Source organism: Aquarana catesbeiana, linkage group LG05, assembly GCF_042186555.1.
Source record: "Aquarana catesbeiana isolate 2022-GZ linkage group LG05, ASM4218655v1, whole genome shotgun sequence".
Taxonomy (NCBI): domain Eukaryota; kingdom Metazoa; phylum Chordata; class Amphibia; order Anura; family Ranidae; genus Aquarana; species Aquarana catesbeiana.
In genome coordinates, this window is record NC_133328.1 from 98,163,820 (window position 1) to 98,182,953 (window position 19,134).

Here is a 19,134-nt window from a genome sequence, read left to right on the forward strand (position 1 = left end):
GGCCTCCCGCTAATAGCTGGGACGAATGGCCATGTTGCCGCTTGCCTGCCAATGGCCGGCTATTAAGCTCTTCAAGGCATCGCAATACTTGCCCATGTCCACCCTGCTAATAGCTAAGGTAAATGGACTCCAGAAAAGGACACCGCCAGAACCGTCATCTTCGCGTGCAAACCGCCAGGACTGGACCGACCATTGTTTTAAGGTAAGACTACCTTGGTCCTAGGAGGAGGACAAAAAAGGAACACGGTCTCTGTCTAGTTGCAAAGATTTATGGGAGTGGGGTCCTATGAGGTATGAGAGGCGGGATTAACCCATACGTAGGCTGCCATGGAGTCTGTCAGGAAAGTGTCTTTTGGTTATTCCATTGAAGAAAAACAGGAAAAACTTTCTGGATTACTACCCAGGTGGAGATCACAGATGCCGGCAGGCAAATGCAACAAGACTTTAAGATCTCTATAATTTGAGATCCTACAGATTTGGTAAGCGAGCATTTCTACTTTACCTATAGCGGGAAGATTATTTATTTGTTTGTTCCAAAGCAGAAGATTCATGATTGATCTACAATACAAGATATCCTCGTATGGACTTTATCTTTTATGACACATCACAATGGTGTTTATTTCTGCTATTTTTTTTTAAAGAGGAACAAGTAATTTAATTGGTGTGTTGAAAGATTATGAACGCATAGATCTATACAATTGTTTTTTTTCACATAAGCACCAGTTTTAATAGGCACTTGGTAACTTTTTACTTATATTTCACAATTTGAATAGTTATTCGTTTAACCCATTGGTATAAGTAAAAGTAAATGGAGTAAATTAGTTGCTCCTTATTTATGACATATAAACACTTTGCATAAACAAGATATTTCAGCTAGTTTGAATAATGTATCTATTTTTTTAAAACATTTCTTCACGAGAATAGTGGTGAATCACGGAAATGTAGTTGTATACATTGTATTCAGATACATAGTTATTGGTGGCGCGCTTGTATTTTTTTGTTACTTTGTTTGGGTCCTTTTTGTATTTTTGACTTACACGAGCAGCTGCACCGTTTAGTTGTTTTTTTTTACATATTTTTCTCGTACAATACCAGATCATACGAGTTTCGCCTAATCAGTACAGTTGTCGTTCGAAAATACAATACAACATATTACATCACTTCCAAATTTGTATTCTGTCATACACAAATTTTCTGAATTTTAGTAAACTCTACGTTTTCGATATGAGATTAGCATGCAAAAAAATATAAAAAACGGATGATCATTCGTACGATAATCTCATCGTGTGTACCAGGCATAAGGAAGTGGATGTTTTTTCTACTACATTATGTTGAGGAAAGGGACTCTGTACCAAAAATGAGAACTTAAGCAGACATAGGCAAAGATTCCATCATAGTTGACGTAAGTTCATTATCTTTGCTTTTTTTTTACATTAGTTTATTATCCTTGTTTTTGTGCACTCAGCTCACCATCAAACTAAATAAAGATTTTAAGTGTACAAGATTCTATCTATCTATCTATCTATCTATCTATCTATCTATCTATCTATCTATCTATCTATCTATCTATCTACAGTATCTGTGAATCTCCATACATAAAGCATTGGCTTATATCTGTTTAGCTCTACTGAGTGGGTTAGAATAGCTTTCAAAAGAAAAGTAGCACTTCTCATCTCTTGGTAACCTGTATCAACAATTATCTGTGCAGCATACAATATGTTTTATTTTTATTCCACTTAATAATTTCTGAGAAAAAGAATCTAAAGGAACTGAATGTGTTCAGTCTTGACCCTGATAGTTGTATCCATTATTATGACATAAAAAAGGTCACTAGGCACTTAATGTCCAATTTGAAAATAAACAGAGGAAAGGACTGTATATAATACATCACTGCACCTAAATAAAGTCGTTCAACGAACATATGCAATCACGGTAAAAATAAACTATAATAGTTTCCGGACAATTTTGTTTTTTTAAAGGTTTATATGTTATTAAACAAATGTTTTATGTCTGTTTTTTATCCTCTCTCAATTTTTTTTTGCAAAGTATATATAAAGTAAAGTGCCCAATTACGCACCATGCTTATACAGAATGCAGGCATAACTCATTTTCTCACGACTCACTGATTCCGGCCCAAGCTTAGGGAAAATAAGTTTCTCTTCTCCCCTTCCTCAGCAGTTTAGAGAGATTACTCCTGATGCTGCAGAGGAGACAGGGCATGTAACCTGCAGCCAGGTGATAGGCCCTCCACCCACCACAACCGATGAATGGGCAACCAGGCAGGAGTCTAATAGCATGCAGCTTTCCTGGAAGACCCAGGTACTGCAGGGAGCACCAGTTGCAACCAGAGTACTCTACTTTCAGAGAGGTACAACATATGAGTGTGAGCGCTGAGTCCAACACAATTAGAAACAATAGTAACCCCCCATCCCTGTTGCTCTCAATAAAGAGAGAAAAAATTAGTATACAAATGCTGGCATAAAAGCAAAACTAGGGGCTAAAAACATGAATAATTATAATGAGTAGTATACAGCAAAAGGACTGTTAGCTGCTAAAGTCTGAAATGACTAAAATATAGTCCATAGCATATGCAGGCAACTGTAGAAGGCAGCCCTGTAGATAGGAAGAAGCAATCCTCTGGGTACTGGAGAAAAAGAACAACAAGGGCGCCACTCTAAGTGCAGTATTTAAAAACAAATTTAATACATCTTTAAAGCGGGGGTCCACCTATCTATCGTTTTTTTTTTTTTGAGTTCATTCACAAACTTTTCTTCTCAGCATTACATACTCACATATTGTGTGTAATATGTCCGCCTGTGTCAGATTTCGTCAGAAAGAATAACTTATATTATTCACTGCAGGCGGTTTCCATCTTCATTGTGGGCATTTGAAGCCCACAAGCATTTATTTCCTGGATGTGGTGAATGCTGTGCTCCCAGCATTCACCGCTCGTTCCCGCACATGCTCAGTGGCATCCTGGGAAGCCTGAGACTAGCTCCCAGGAGTCTGGGAGAGGCTAGAAACATGCCTACTCCCATGGGAGGAGAACCAGGAAGTGCAAAGAAGAATAGAAAAATAAAAGGTAATTACGGCGATTTAATTTTTTTTAAACAGCATGTCAGCATCTAGGCAAGGAAGAGAATACATACAGATATTGTTCAAAATTTGGGTGGAACCCCACTTTAAAATGGGTACTCACAAAGGTACACGTATACAGGCATGTAGATAACAATTTGGAGGTGCCAGATATCCCGGGGGTGGTGTCCAATCACATCTATCAGTGGCGGTTTCCTAAAAAGGCTTCACTGCTGGATGGTCAATGTTTCCTGCTGCGGGGAGCGCACTGCTCGTAATCGGGGAGAACGGGGTCACTTCCGGGTTCGTGCAGAGATAGACAGGCGACGCGTTTGCGGAGCTACGCTCCTTCCTCAGGCCTAACGTGACCCGTGATAGGTCCAAACATATAAGGTCTATGCAGAGTATTGATTGGAGGGGAAGACCGTCAGTCTAACTGGGACACAAAGCTGTGTGGTGAGAATCGAATACTGACGTGTCTGGTGTAGTGTTCATATGTCTGCTGTGACAGATCTGGAGAAACAGCGCTGTGTGTGAATAAAATAAACTATATTGTGTGTTTCTGTAATTATGGTTTATGAGAAAATTAGAAAATGTGAAAAAAGTGTGAAACTGAAATTGTATAGTAATCAGATTGCTAATATTAGTGGAATTGAGATAGCTATGAAAATAAGAGGAAATGGATGTTAACAACGAAATCGATGAAAAATTGGGAAATAAAGAAAACTGATATGATTAAATATGATAAGTGAAGAAATAAATGTAGATATAAAGATGAAAATAATAAAAATAAAAATAAAGAGTCACAAGAGGAAACAAGAAATAAGGGTGAAATGTATAATATGAAATAATGATGATGACAAAATAACAATGTATAATGAATTGTTAAGGATATATTATAAAATGTATTTTTGGAACAGTGGTTGTGAAGGTGGTGAATAACTAATAAGAAATAAAAAATAAAAAAAAAAAAATAATAATAATAATAAAAAATAAAAAATTGTATATATAAAAAAAAAAAAAAATCATATACACATATGATGAGATACAGATGATAATGATGTTCAGATGGAATGAGTAAGATAAACGTGAAAATAAAAGTAAGGATAAATATGAAATTAAATAGCTGAAAATAAAAAATAATAATAAATAAAAAATAAAAAATATAATAAATAATAATGATGAATGAAAAATAATAAAAAATACAGATGATGGCATTATATGTGAATTGTTGTGGTCTTGAGAATAATACTAACGAAAATACAGGTTTCCATTGGTTATGGATGTGACTAAGTCATAACTTCTAGATCCTGATTATAGGATGGGGATATATACAATATGTGTGCACACACGTGGGTAACTATGTGTGTAAACACAAAATATGTTTTTCCTATGAAAAAAGGGGGAAAATGTGAAGTAGCTGAGCTTTGGAAAAGTGCTCAAATCAAAAAAGAAGAACTCTGTAACATCACAATAAGAAAGAAATACATTATGGTGGTAAAAGCAAAGAAACAGGTATGGATCCAATAACCTATGAGACTATAAGAGCAAGGAGAGCAGTCAAATTAGGCTGCTCGTCTCTATCTCCTCATTGAGACCTCCAGGAGCCAAAGAGTCCAAAATGTATATCCAGTACATTTCCCTCTGGCAGAGACGTTTAAAACGCTCTGCCAGTGGGAACGTAGCGGGAATGGACTTGATGATCCAAACTTTGAGGCCGGAAGAGGAATGATCATGTTTATGGAGAAAGTGGAGGGGAACACTGTGTTGGTCTTCTCCTGCCTTCACGAGGCGGCGGTGTTCCCCGAACCTCTTTCTCAAAGTACGTATGGTTCGGCCTACGTAGTATAACCCACATGGACAAGTCAAACAATAAATAACAAACTCTGTGGAACAATTGTAAAATTGACTGATCTGGTACGTCTGTCCTTTGTTGGTGAATTCCCTTTGACCGTGATGAACGTGACTGCATGTGAGACATAATTTTTTATGGCACTGGTACATGCCGATTAGGGGAATGAGGCAAGAGACTGTTGTTTTGGGATTTTGTGGGCATTTGTATTTACTGGGTGCCACCAGATTCTTAATGTTCCTAGTAAAACTTCGGGTTTGGAGGTGATTGTGGATTTTAGATGGGGATCCTGAAGTAAAATCGACCAGTGCTTGGTGAGTATACGTTCCATAGCTTTATGTTAAGAGTGGAACTGGGTCACAAACCTGATAGGCTGTACTGAAGAATAATTAGTTTCACTAGTGGATGTAGAAGGTTCTGACAGATAGAAGTCAAATGCTTCGTTTATGAGTTTGAGTGGAAAAGCTTTATCCATAAACTTTTGTTTTAAAAGGGACCCTTCTGTGATGTAATCTAATTGTCTGGTGCAATTTCTGCGTAAACGACAGAACTGGCTCTTTGGGATGTTTGAAATCCATCTTGGATGGTGACAGCTCTGGTGATGCAAAAAAGAGTTGCCTGCTGTCGGCTTGGTATAGTTTTTGGCCAATATTTTGCCTTCCTGGTGAAAAAATAGAAGATCCAAAAATGCAAGCTGAAAACGATCATGTTCTGAAGTGAAGGTGAGGCCATACTCATTGTTATTGCAGTGTGTGATGAAATCTAGGAAGAGGAGCTCTGGGCCATCCCAGATGACGATAATAGATTTCATCACACACTGCAATAACAATGAGTAGCTTGCATTTTTGGATCTTCTACTTTTTCACCAGGAAGGCAAAATATTGGCCAAAAACTATACCAATCCGACAGCAGGCAACTCTTTTTTGCATCACCAGAGCTGTCACCATCCAAGATGGATTGCAAACATCCCAAAGAGCCAGTTCTGTCGTTTACGCAGAAATTGCACCAGACAATTAGATTACATCACAGAAGGGTCCTTTTTAAAACAAAAGTTTATGGATAAAGCTTTTCCACCCAAACTCATAAACGAAGCATTTGACTTCTATCTGTCAGAACCTTCTACATCCACTAGTGAAACTAATCATTCTTCAGTACAGCCTATCAGGTTTGTGACCCAGTTCCACTCTCAACATAAAGCTATGGAACGTATACTCACCAAGCACTGGTCTATTTTACTTCAGGATCCCCATCTAAAATCCACAATCACCTCCAAACCGAAGTTTACGTATCGTAAAACTAGGAACATTAAGAATCTGGTGGCACCCAGTAAATACAAATGCCCACAAAATCCCAAAACAACAGTCCCTTGCCTCATATCCCTAATCGGGATGTACCAGTCCTGTAAAAAATTATGTCTCACATGCAGTCACGTTCATCACGGTCAAAGGGAATTCACCAACAAAGGACAGACGTACCAGATCAGTCAATTTTACAATTGTTCCACAGAGTTTGTTATTTATTGTTTGACTTGTCCATGTGGGTTATACTACGTAGGCCGAACCATACGTACTTTGAGAAAGAGGTTCGGGGAACACCGCCGCCTCGTGGAGGCAGGAGACGACCATCACAGTGTTCCCCTCCACTTTCTCCATAAACATGATCATTCCTCTTCCGGTCTCAAAGTTTGGATCATCGAGTCCATTCCCGGTACGTTCCCACTGGCAGAGCGTTTTAAACGTCTCTGCCAGAAGGAAACGTACTGGATATACATTTTGGACTCTTTGGCTCCTGGAGGTCTCAATGAGGAGATAGAGACGAGCAGCCTAATTTGACTGCTCTTCTTGCTCTTATAGTCTCATAGGTTATTGGATCCATACCTGTTTCTTTGCTTTCAGGTACCCTTTACCACCATAATGTATTTCTTTCTTATTGTGATGTTACAGAGTTCTTCTTTTTTGATTTGAGCACTTTTCCAAAGCTCAGCTACTTCACATTTTCCCCCTTTTTTCATAGGAAAAATGTATTTTGTGTTTACACACATAGTTACCCACGTGTGTGCACACATATTGCATATATCCCCATCCTATAATCAGGATCTAGAAGTTATGACTTAGTCACATCCATAACCAATGGAAACCTGTATTTTCGTTAGTATTATTCTCAAGACCACAACAATTCACATATAATCCCATCATCTGTATTTTTTATTATTTTTCATTCATCATTATTATTTATTATATTTTTTATTTTTTATTTATTATTATTTATTATTTTTAATTTTCAGCTATTTAATTTCATATTTATCCTTATTTTTATTTTCACTTTTATCTTACTCATTCCATCTGAACATCATTATCATCTGTATCTCATCATATGTGTATATGATTTTTTTTTTTTTTATATATACAATTTTTTATTTATTATTATTATTATTATTTTTTTTTTATTTTTTATTTCTTATTAGTTATTCACCACCTTCACAACCACTGTTCCAAAAATACATTTTCTAATATTTCCTTAACAATTCATTATACATTGTTATTTTGTCATCATCATTATTTCATATTATACATTTCACCCTTATTTCTTGTTTCCTCTTGTGACTCTTTATTTTTATTTTTATTTTTATTATTTTCATCTTTATATCTACATTTATTTCTTTATTTCCCAATTTTTCATCGATTTCGTTGTCAACATCCATTTCCTCTTATTTTCATAGCTATCTCAATTCCACTAATATTAGCAATCTGATTACTATTCAATTTCAGTTTCACACTTTTTTCACATTTTCTAATTTTCTCATAAACCATAATTACAGAAACACACAATATAGTTTATTTTATTCACACACAGCGCTGTTTCTCCAGATCTGTCACAGCAGACATATGAACACTACACCAGACACGTCAGTATTCAATTCTCACCACACAGCTCTGTCCCCCAGTTAGACTGACGGTCTTCCCCTCCAATCAATACTCTGCATAGACCTTATATGTTTGGACCTATCACGGGTCACGTTAGGCCTGAGGAAGGAGCGTAGCTCCGCAAACGCGTCACCTGTCTATCTCTGCACGAACCCGGAAGTGACCCCCTTCTCCCCGATTACGAGCAGTGCGCTCCCCGCAGCAGGAAACATTGACCATCCAGCGGTGAAGCCTGTTTAGGAAACCGCCACTGATAAATGTGATTGGATACCACCCCCGGGATATCTGGCACCTCCAAATTGTTATCTACATGCCTGTATACGTGTACCTTTGTGAGTACCCATTTTAAAGATGTATTACATTTGTTTTTAAATACTGCACTTAGAGTGGCGCCCTTGTTGTTCTTTTTCTACTTTCAGAGAGGTGGAGCTTCTTTCTTCAGCCTTGGATCCCTCCAGCTGTTAGTCTTTGTTCAAGATTAATAACTGCGCTAACATTAATAAAGCAGCTGGCATAAATTGTATGGTAACAATAAAAAGCATAAAGGATGAATGTATTCAGTACTAAAAACATAAAATTATAAAGTAACACACATTTCATTAGATAAAAGCAGGCATGTCAGAAGCTACAATCTGTCATGGATATCAATTGTTTCCAACCACAAAGATGGCCGCGGGTGGCACGTTACAGCCTCGTGACGTCAGAGCTCCACTCTACGCAGCGTTTCGTCCAATAGGAACGTCCCTGATGAGGTCCCTGTAGCTTCTGACATGCCTGCTTTTATCTAACAAAATGTGAGTACCCTGGCTGTTTTTATGAAATAAATTCACCCTGGTTTTAAATACTACATCATGAGGAGTTGCCTTTTTGTATTTCATACATGTACCAATGAATTTGCATTTGGTGAGACTACAAGATCCAGCCATCTATGATACAATTGAAGTAGTTATGTGGATATATCACGCTTGTTTGACAACCTGTAACTCAGTGGTCCATTTTCTTTGATAAGAGGACCGGTGGAGGATAATTTCATGCTCACCTTATTGTGTCTCTGTCTACACCGTGGGTGGTTCCAGCTGTTTCCCTGAACAAGAACTCTGTTTTAACACTATGGACTCTTACTTTATAATGTTATGTTTTTAGCACTGCATACATTCATTCTTTATGTTAGTCTTTGTTACCAGAGCTATGCTGGACTCACCTGGTGGTGGGGATACTGTTTATGATGAAAAGTGCAAGTAGCTTTGTTCTGAAGTGTTTGAAAAATAGAAAATGTACCTGTGCAACAATCAATGATATAAAGGCAGCACCATCTGTGTATCATCCACAGAAAATAATATGACAATGTTATGTTCAATGATTACTGTATGTGCAGAGCTAGTAAATTCATCAATAATCAATATAACGATAAATGTAAATACCAATAACGCTCAATAATTAAAAATAGATTGTGCAAAATTACCATTAACCACACATTATAACATGCATAATCTATCTTCTGAATAGTCCATCAAAATTAAAGTGCATTAATGGTGATTAAAATAAATAGATGAAGATAAAAATAAATAAGGTATATTTGATAACGCAATTCTTTATTCTCCACCAATTATGCGTGCTTTAAGAAAAAGTGCAGCTAATTACACCTCAAAACAATAAAGCCACATCTAGTGGCCCCCATTTGAAATCATGTTTATTAATAAAAAGCACAATCACAAGGTAAGCTGTACCATTATGTGATGCATCCCACTTTATTCTATGGGACGCAACACGTAAGTTCAGAGGTCATTATGTGACATCATCACACCCGGCTGCTGTTGTTAGCAAGCAGTGGTCTGTATTTGGTGCTAGGCTTTTGCTGTTTCAGATCTCCAGGGAAGTGGATACACTGTGTAATTATATTTTGGCTAGTATTTATCTATGTAGGCAGATTGGATTTTATCATTTTTTTTCACACAAATGGAGCTTTCTTTGGGTGGTATTTAATCACCACATGGGTTTTTATTTTTTGCTAAACAAACAAAAAAAGACAGAAATTAAAAAAAAAAAAAGTTTCATAGTTCAGAATTTAGCAAATGGTTAATTTTACTCCTTCATTGATATTCGCTGATGAGGCTGCACTGATGGGCTGCACTGATGGGCTGCACTGATGGGCACAGATAAGGTGACACTGATAGGCACAGATAAGGCGACACTGATAGGCACAGATAAGACAGCACTGATGGGCACGGATAAGACGGCACTGATGGGCACTGATAAGATGGCACTGATGGGCCCTGATGGGTGGCACTGATGGGTGCTACTGATGTGTGGCACTGATATATGTCACTGATGGGTACTGGTAGGTGGCACTGATGGGCACTGGTAGGTGGCACTGGTAGGTGGTATTGATAGGCAGCACTGGTGATGACGCACTGATTGATGATTTATAGGTGGCACTTTGGGCACTGATAGGTGACATTGTGGTCACTGATAGGTGACACTGTGGGCACTGATGGGTGGTACTGTGGGCACTGGTAGGTGGTGCTGGTGGGCACTGTGGTAGGTGACGCTGGTGGGCACAGAAGCCTCTGCAGGGGCTCTACACGATCGGGACCAATATCCTTCTCACAGCCGCCAGTGAGCTGCTTTTTTTTTTTTTGCTACCAGCGCAAGGAGAAAAAATAGATGATTACCGTCTCTGTTTACATCATATGATCAGCTGTCATTGGCTGACAGCTGATCACCTGGTAAGGGGTCAGGATCGACCCCTTACTGATCAGCCGAGTCTCATAGACTCGCTGATCATGGAGAACACAGCGCGCCCTGCAGGGGACGCGCAGGCTGCTCAAGGACAGGAGGACATCCATGGACGCCCTCCCGGCAAATTAAGTCCATGCTGCAGCCATCTTTCAGCTATAGCAGGGATGGGAAGTGGTTAAAACATCCAGAATCAGTAAAGATTACTTGATTGTGTTATTAAATATACACTTTTTAAATGTTTTTTTCTTAATGTATTTATTTAAATCACTATTTATGCACTTTCATTTTTATGGACTATTGAGAAGATAGATTATGGACAATACAATGTGTGGTTATTGATCATTTTCCATACTCTATATTTATTTTATTTTTTTATCTTATTTTTTTTAAAGCATGGATCCATCCTGCCTTGTATCAACGGTTCAAGCTGCTGGTGGTGGGGTAATGATGTGGGGGATATATTCTTGGCACACTTTTGGCCCCTAAGAGCCCTTTCACACTGGGGCGGTTTGCAGGCGCTATTGCGCTAATAATAGCGCCTGCAAACCGACCCGAAGGTGCCGCTGCTTGCATTCCAGTGTGAAAGCCCCGAGGGCTTTCACGCTGGAGCGATGCGCTGGCAGGACGGTAAAAAAAGTCCTGCCAGCAGCATCTTCGGAGCGGTGAAGGAGCGGTGTGTATACCGCTCTTTTACCGCTCCTGCCCATTGAAATCAATGGGACGGCGCGGCTATACCGCCGGCAAAGCGCCTCTGCAGAGGCGCTTTGCGGTGGTATTTAACCCTTTCTTGGCCGCTAGCAGGGGGTAATACCGCCCCGCTAGCGGCCGCATACCAACGGTAAAACACCACTAATAATAGCAGCGTTTTACCGCCGACGCCGCCCCCTGCCCCAGTGTAAAAGGGCTCTTAGTACCAACTGAGCATCATTTAGACCCCTTTCACACTGAGGCGTTTTTCAGGTGTTTTTCAGGTGCTTAAGGCCCCTTTCACACTGGGGCGGTTTGCAGGCGTTATTGCGCTAAAAATACCGCCTGCAAACCACCCCTAAACAGCCTCCGCTGTTTGTTCAGTGTGAAAGCCCGAGGGCTTTCACACTGAAGCGGTGCGCTGGCAGGAGAAGAAAAAATCTCCTGCAAGCCGCATCTTTGGAGCGGTGAAGGAGCGGTGTATTCACCGCTCCTAAACCGCTCCTGCCTATTGAAATCAATGGGACAGCGCGGCTATACCGCGGCAATACCGCGGCTACAGCCGCTCTGTACGAGTGATTTTAACCCTTTTTCGGCCGCCGGCGGGGGGTTAAAACCGCACCGCTAGTGGCCGAATACCGCGGTAAAACAGCGCTAAAATTAGCGCTGTTTTACCGCCGACGCCCCCTACCACCCCAGTGTGAAAGCAGCCTTAGAGCCCTTTCACACTGGGGCGGGGGCGGCATCGGCGGTAAAACGCCGCTATTATTAGCAGCGTTTTACCGTCGGTATGCGGCCACTAGCGGGGCGGTTTTACCCCCCGCTAGCAGCCGAGAAAGGGTTAAATACCACCGCAAAGCACCTCTGCAGAGGCGCTTTGCCGGCGGTATAGCCGCGCCGTCCCATTGATTTCAATGGGCAGGAGCGGTAAAGGAGCGGTATACACACCGCTCCTTCACCGGTCCGAAGATGCTGCTGGCAGGACTTTTTTTACCGTCCTGCCAGCGCATCGCTCCAGTGTGAAAGCCCTCGGGGCTTTCACACTGGAATGAAAGTAGCGGCACTTTCGGGTCGGTTTGCAGGCGCTATTATTAGCGCAATAGCGCCTGCAAACCGCCCCAGTGTGAAAGGGCTCTTAGCGTTAAAAAAAGCGCCTGTAAAGCGCCTGAAAGAAGCCTCATCTGCAATCCCAATGTGAAAGCCCCGCTTGAGACCCTTTTCACACTGGGGCGTTTTTCAGGCATATTTCGGGCGCTGGCAGTGTGAAAGTAGTGGGAAAGCAGTGGGAAAGCGCTGCAAAGAAGCTGCTTGCAGGACTTCTTTTGACGCCCTACCAGCGCAGCGCCCCAGTGTGAAAGCACTCGGGCTTTCACATTGGGATTGCAGATGAAGCTTCTTTCAGGCGCTTTACAGGCGCTTTTTTTAACGCTAAAGTGCCTGAAAAACACCTGAAAAACGCCCCAGTGTGAAAGGGGTCTTAGGTATTGCTGACCATGTCCCTTTCTGTCTATAGTGTACCCATCTTCTCAGGGGAGGGCTGGCAGCCTTAAGCCTGGGGGGCAAGTTTAGTCGAGTGGCCCATTGTACCACCGAATCAGCTCACCATCCATGGCCACCTGGTTTTATAATGGCTATTGATGTTATGAAGCAAGACAAATATGACACAGCATGACCCCGATCTTGGTAAAGAGCGGATGAAGCGGCTCTTTACCCATGTCATCAGCTGTGTCCAATAACAGCCAATCACATGTAAATGACAGCGTGTGAGGAGAGGAGAGCCGATCAGCGGCATCTCCTCGCAGGGGAGACTGTACAGATAATTAGGGCACTAAATACAGTACAGCCCTAGCAGTGCCCAGCAAGTGACACCAGTCTGTGCCCATCAGTGACACCAATCGGTGCCCATCAGTGACACCAATCAGTTCTGAGAAACGGTGCGGCACGGCAAATGTGGCGTCACACCAATTCGGACGGTGCCTTTGCTGCCGATTTGGCATGCGATTTGACATGTCAAATTGCATGCCAAGTTGCTCCAATGAGAACCAGGGCGAAATGTGAGAGCACTGAAAGCTGAAAAATTATCCTGGGCAGCAAGGGGGTGAAAGTACCCGGTAGGCAAGTGGTTAAATGATAAGGATGAGGGAGAGGAATTTGGGAGAGACAGAGTAGAAAGGAAGAGAGGGAGGAGGGGAGAGTTTGGTCACCGCTCACTTACTTACACTGTCCCAGTAGGAGGTTCACTGACTCAGTCAGCATCTTCATGATGTGACATTGTGATTTGTGACTGCTGACTTTAAAGTTTCCCGCCCGCACATCTCCTTCACAGCACACGGGCACGGGCTGCATCGAGTGTGGGCGGGCACAAGGAGTAGGCAGGGCAGATCCCTTCTCCCATTAGTTTAGAGGACAGGGGAGGGCTGTGCTCTGTAAGACATTCCACACACTCTCAGCCCTGTGACAGGACACATCACCAGCTTGCAGCTGCAGCAAGGTATGAAGGAATCTCTCCCTGCAATTCGGACAATAATCCAGGCCTGTGTGACCCCGCCCCCCCGACGGAGGTGCCTGAGCAGTATCACTCGGCCAGCTCTGGAAACTGCACATGCGCATTTCTGAGCTGGCAGCACAGAGGCCCTTTTACAGGGAATCAGAGCGGCCCGCAGGGAAATTGCTATTCTGCCCCCTGGCCCAGCCCGCCCCTGCATCTTCTGATGGCTACTTTCAGCAGCATAATGCACTGTGTCACAGAGCTCAAATCATCACAAACTGTTTTTTTGAATATGACAATGAGTTCACTGTATTCCAATGGCCTCCACAGTCACCAGATTTCAATCCAATAGAGCACCTTTGGTATTGGGATGTGGTGGAACGGAAGATTCGCATCATGGATGTGCAGCCGAAAAATCTGCAGCAACTGCATGATGCTATCAAGTCAATGTGGACCAAAATCTCTGAGGAATGTTTCCAACACCTTGAATCTATGCTACGAAAAATTAAGGCAGTTCTGAAGACAAAAAGGGTCCAACCTGGTACTAGCAAGGTGTACCTACTAAAGTGGCCCGTGAGTATATATATATATATATATATATATATACACACACTAAGCAAAATTATAAAGGCAACACTTTTGTGTTTGCCCCTATTTATTATGAGCTGAACTTAAAGATCTACAACTTTTTCTATGTACACAAAAGGCCTATTTCTCTCAAATATTGTTCACAAATCTGTCTAAATCTGTGTTAGTGAGCACTTCTCCTTTGCTGAGATAATCCATTCACCTCACAGGTGTGGCATATCAAGATGCTGATTAGACAGCATGATTATTGCACAGGCGTGCCTTAGGCTGGCCACAATAAAAGGACATTTTAAAATGTGGTTTTATCACACAGCACAATGCCACAGATGTCGCAAGTTTTGAAGGAGCGTGAAATTGGCATGCTGATTGCAGGAATATCCACCAGAGACGTTGCTGCCCTTGAATTGAATGTTCATTTCTCTACCATAAGCCATCTCCAAAGGCGTTTCAGAGAATTTGGCAGTACATTCAACCGGCCTCACAACCGCAGACTACGTGTAACCACATTAGCCTAGGACCTCCACATCCAGCATCTTCAAAATAAAAAATAAAGCTGCCTTTATTTTGCTCAGCAACAGCTGGGGAGCCAGTGTGTATGATGAGGCCACAAAGTAGTGCACTGGGAACAATATATGAGATTTTTTGGATACATTCTGGTGTCACTTTGATCTTGAATAGAAGTAACGGGTGCGTAAAAATTGGTCTTTGGGTGGCAGTGGTGCCTTTCACTGTAACCCTATAGAGGTACTCTTGATGAAAGCAAGAATTGGCTTTGCTGTAAAAATTGATATGCACCTGTCAAACATGTGCTGAAAAATTGGAATTTTTGGGTGTTAATTGTGCCCATGAAACCTATAGCAAAAAAATTCTCCAAGATGAAATGATTGAGCACCCTCAAAGCTAGGCAGCCTTGAAGTCCTACAGATTCCACATCCCAAAAAAGACTTAATCAGTGATATCGGCATCAGGGGCTTCATAGCTGGTAATCCAGGACTGATTCATTTTTATAAAAGTCAAACAGTCCACGGAGTCTGTGGACAGACACGTTCTATGATCAGTAACAAAACCTCCTGCAGCACTGAATGTCCATTCTGAAAGCACGCTAGATGCAGGGCAGCCCAACAACTCAATAGTATACTGGGCAAGTTCTGGCCAGTGGTCTATTCTCATGACCAAGTCAGTGGATCGTCAGCTGGAAAGCTCTCCATCTCTGTTTTGGCCCTGAGGTAATTGTCCACCATGTGATGCAGACGCTGCCGATGGGATGTGGAAGCTGACAGCCCTGGGTGGTGAGGACTAAAAAAATTCCGAAATGCTTCACTTAGGCGGACACCTTCTCCAACGCTCCTATCTTGACCAACAGAAGACTCAAAACGTTTTCCACCACACTGTAACCTACTGGAGTCAGGAAAAATGTTCAGTAAAATCCTCTTGTCCTCAAGACATTTTATCTTCTGCACTCTCTGTGGGGACGGGAGGAGTTCTGAGACCTTCCCCTTATAACGGTGGTCAAGGAGGGTTGCCAACCAGTAATCATCTTTCTCCTTTATGCCATGTATTCTTGGGTCCTTTTGCAGGCTTTGAAGCATGAGGTTGCCCATGTGCCTCAAATTTACTGAGGCTTAAGAAGCAGACTCCTTGGTGTCACTCAGGATGACAGCATCTGGAACTTCTTCCTCCCAGCCACGTACTACTCCCAAGGGTCCTGAGGTTGGAAAGCCATCGCTTACAGATTGACGCATGTCTTCCTCTTCTTCGAAGCCTATGAAAGTGCCAGAATCCTCCTCCTCATTCTCCTCCCCTCTCTCCTCCTGTGTGTTCTGTGACATAGGAATCATGGTGTCTGGATAAAGTGGGCCTTGAGAGGAAAGGAAGTCCTCCTCTTCCTCCTGCTGAACTGCCTCCAGTGCCCTGCCCATTATGGCATGCAGAGTGTGTCACTGATGCATGCACTGTCACAGCTCATCTCATCCTTGTGCCCTCCTCAAATGGTGACAATACAGTGCATCCATCCTTAATTATCAGCCATTGGCGTGGGGAAAAAAGGCGAGGCGGCCTGAGCCTGTCGTCGTGCCATACTGGCACAGATACGCTGCAGCACTCCCAAAGTTGAGTTCCACTTGGTGGGCATGTCACAAATCAGGCGGTTTATGGGCAGGTGGAATTCCCGCTGAATTTCAGCCAGCCGAGCACTGGCTGTGTTTGACCGCCTGAAATGGCTACAGACTGTTCTGGCCTGTTTTAGTACATCTTGCAACCCTGGGTACATACTTAGGAAATGCTGCACCACCAAATTGAGGACATGTGCCAGACATCGCACATGTGTCAACTTTCCCTGTCTAAGGGCGAACAGGAGGTTTGAGCCATTATCGGACACCACCATTCCTGGCTCCAGCTGGCTTTGTGTGAACCACCTCTGGGCCTGTCCCTGCAGAGCTGCAAGAATCTCTCCTCGATTTGGTTACTGTCCCCTAAACACACCAGCTGAAGCACTGCATGGCACCTTTTAGTCTGGCTCTGGGAATAGCCCTTTGAACGCTTAGGGGGGTACCTGATGTTCATAGGGCAATTCTATCTGCAGAGGAGGGCATGGAGGTGGTGGAGGAGGAGGAGGAGGAGGAGAGGGTCGAGCTCACAGGTCTGGCATCATCACCACCATCTGTATTGAGACATGGTGGCACAACAAGCTGCAGCACCGAGCCCTGTCCTGCATCCTTTCGAGTTGCAAGCAGCGTTACCCAGTGTGCTGTGAACGAAATATATTGACCCTGCCCATGCTTGCTGGACCACATGTCAGCAGTAAGGTGGATTTTACGGCTGACTGCCTTGCCAGAACATTCCTTTCCACGTGATGGTAGAGAGATGGAATGGCGTTACGTGAAAAGTAGTAGCGACTGGGAACCTGCCATTGTGGTACAGCACATTGTGTGAATTCACGGAAGGAGCAGAATCCACCAGGCTGAAAGGCAAAAGTTGGAGAGCCAACAGCTTTGACAAGCTTGCATTCAGACGCTGGACATGTGGGTGGCAGGGACTGTATTTTTTTTTCCACTGCAGCAGATGGGGCAGAGAAATTTCCCGGCTACAGTCTACAGCTGGTGGTGTGCTGCTGGCAGATGTGCTGCTAGGACCTGGGACACCCTGTGCTATACCATCATCCCTGTCAGGGGAGGCTGCTGAAAGGTAAAGGCTCGGTATCGCAGGGGCAGACTGAAGTGGGTAAGGAGGGACAGATTTGTACCCCTTTTGTGTGGCTTTTAGGTGCTCTTGCCAACGGGCTGAGTGGTTAGACATTAAATGCCCTGTTAGGCATGCGATACCCAAATGGTTGGTGTTTTTGCCACATTTGATGTACCTGAGACACAGTTTGCAGATAGCAACAGTGCGGCCTGCTACAGGTGTACTGAAAAAGGCCCAGACAGCTGAGCTTTGGGGAGTGGGCCGGGAGATAACAGCTGCAGAATGTGATGGAATAGGGTGGCTGCTCTCTACTCTTTCTTGATGTTGGCCTCCTTGGGGTTGTGCCACCTCACCTTCAGTTTCCTCCTCTGCTCTATCTGGTACCCAAGTTACATCAGTGATGTCATCATCATCATCTCCATCTCCTCCATCTTCATCATTACCACTGGAGACAACTTGGCAATATGCTGCGGTTTGGGGAACATGAATGCCAATATGTCTACCAGTGTTCCTCCCTCTCTTTAGGCTCATGTTCCTGTCATCCTCAACCTCAGAACCACCATCTGAATCCAGTAATGGCTGGACATCATCAAGGAGCAAGTGGCTGACGCTGTGGTCAAATAACTCTGTTGGCTCCTCAATGGCTGATATTGGGGCTATGGCAGGAATAGATGTGGTTAAGGAGGCAGGTTTATCCACTCTGGCAACTTCAGGGGACTGCATACTTGTCTCTACTTGCATGACAGAGAATGATACACACTCCACGGATACACTATAATATACTGCAATATAATGCACCAAATGTACAGTGACGCAAAAAACGATATGATGTTAAACTGGCAGTAACGCACACAAAACTATATGGCGTTAAATTGGCAGTAATGCACACAGAACTGTATGCCCTTAAACAAACGATATGGCGTTAAACTGGCAGTATTGCACGCAAAATGATATGGCGATAAACTGGCAGTAACACACGCAAAACTATATGGCGTTAAACTGGCAGTAACGCACGCAAACCGATATGGCATTAAACTGGCAGTAACACACGCAAAACGATATGGCATTAAACTGGCAAGAAGGCACACAGAACGATATGGCGTTAAACTGTCTGTAACGCACGCAAAACGATATGACGTTAAACTGGCAGTAATGCACACAGAAGTAAATGGCATTAAACTGGCAGTAACAAAACTTAAATAGACGGTGTTCTGAACTGTCCCTACTCTAGCTATACACTAATGTCAAGATTACCGACACGGTCCCACTACACTACACTGAAACTATATGAGCTGTCCCTACTCTACACTAATGTATGTATGAATGACACGGTCTCACTACACTACAGTTAAACTATCTGAGCTGTCCCTATTCTAGCTGCACACTATGCAAAGCTGAATGATGGTCCTCCTCACTACACTCACACTATCCCTAGACTGACATTAAACTAATATTCTACACTGATAATTGAAGCAAAATAGCACAGTATAGGACACAAACTAACTGATAGCACTGAACAGAGCCCTGAAGTGGGTAAGGAGGAGGAGGGACAGATTTATTTCTGTCCACATTGAAATCACACTTAAATGGCTGCCATTGAA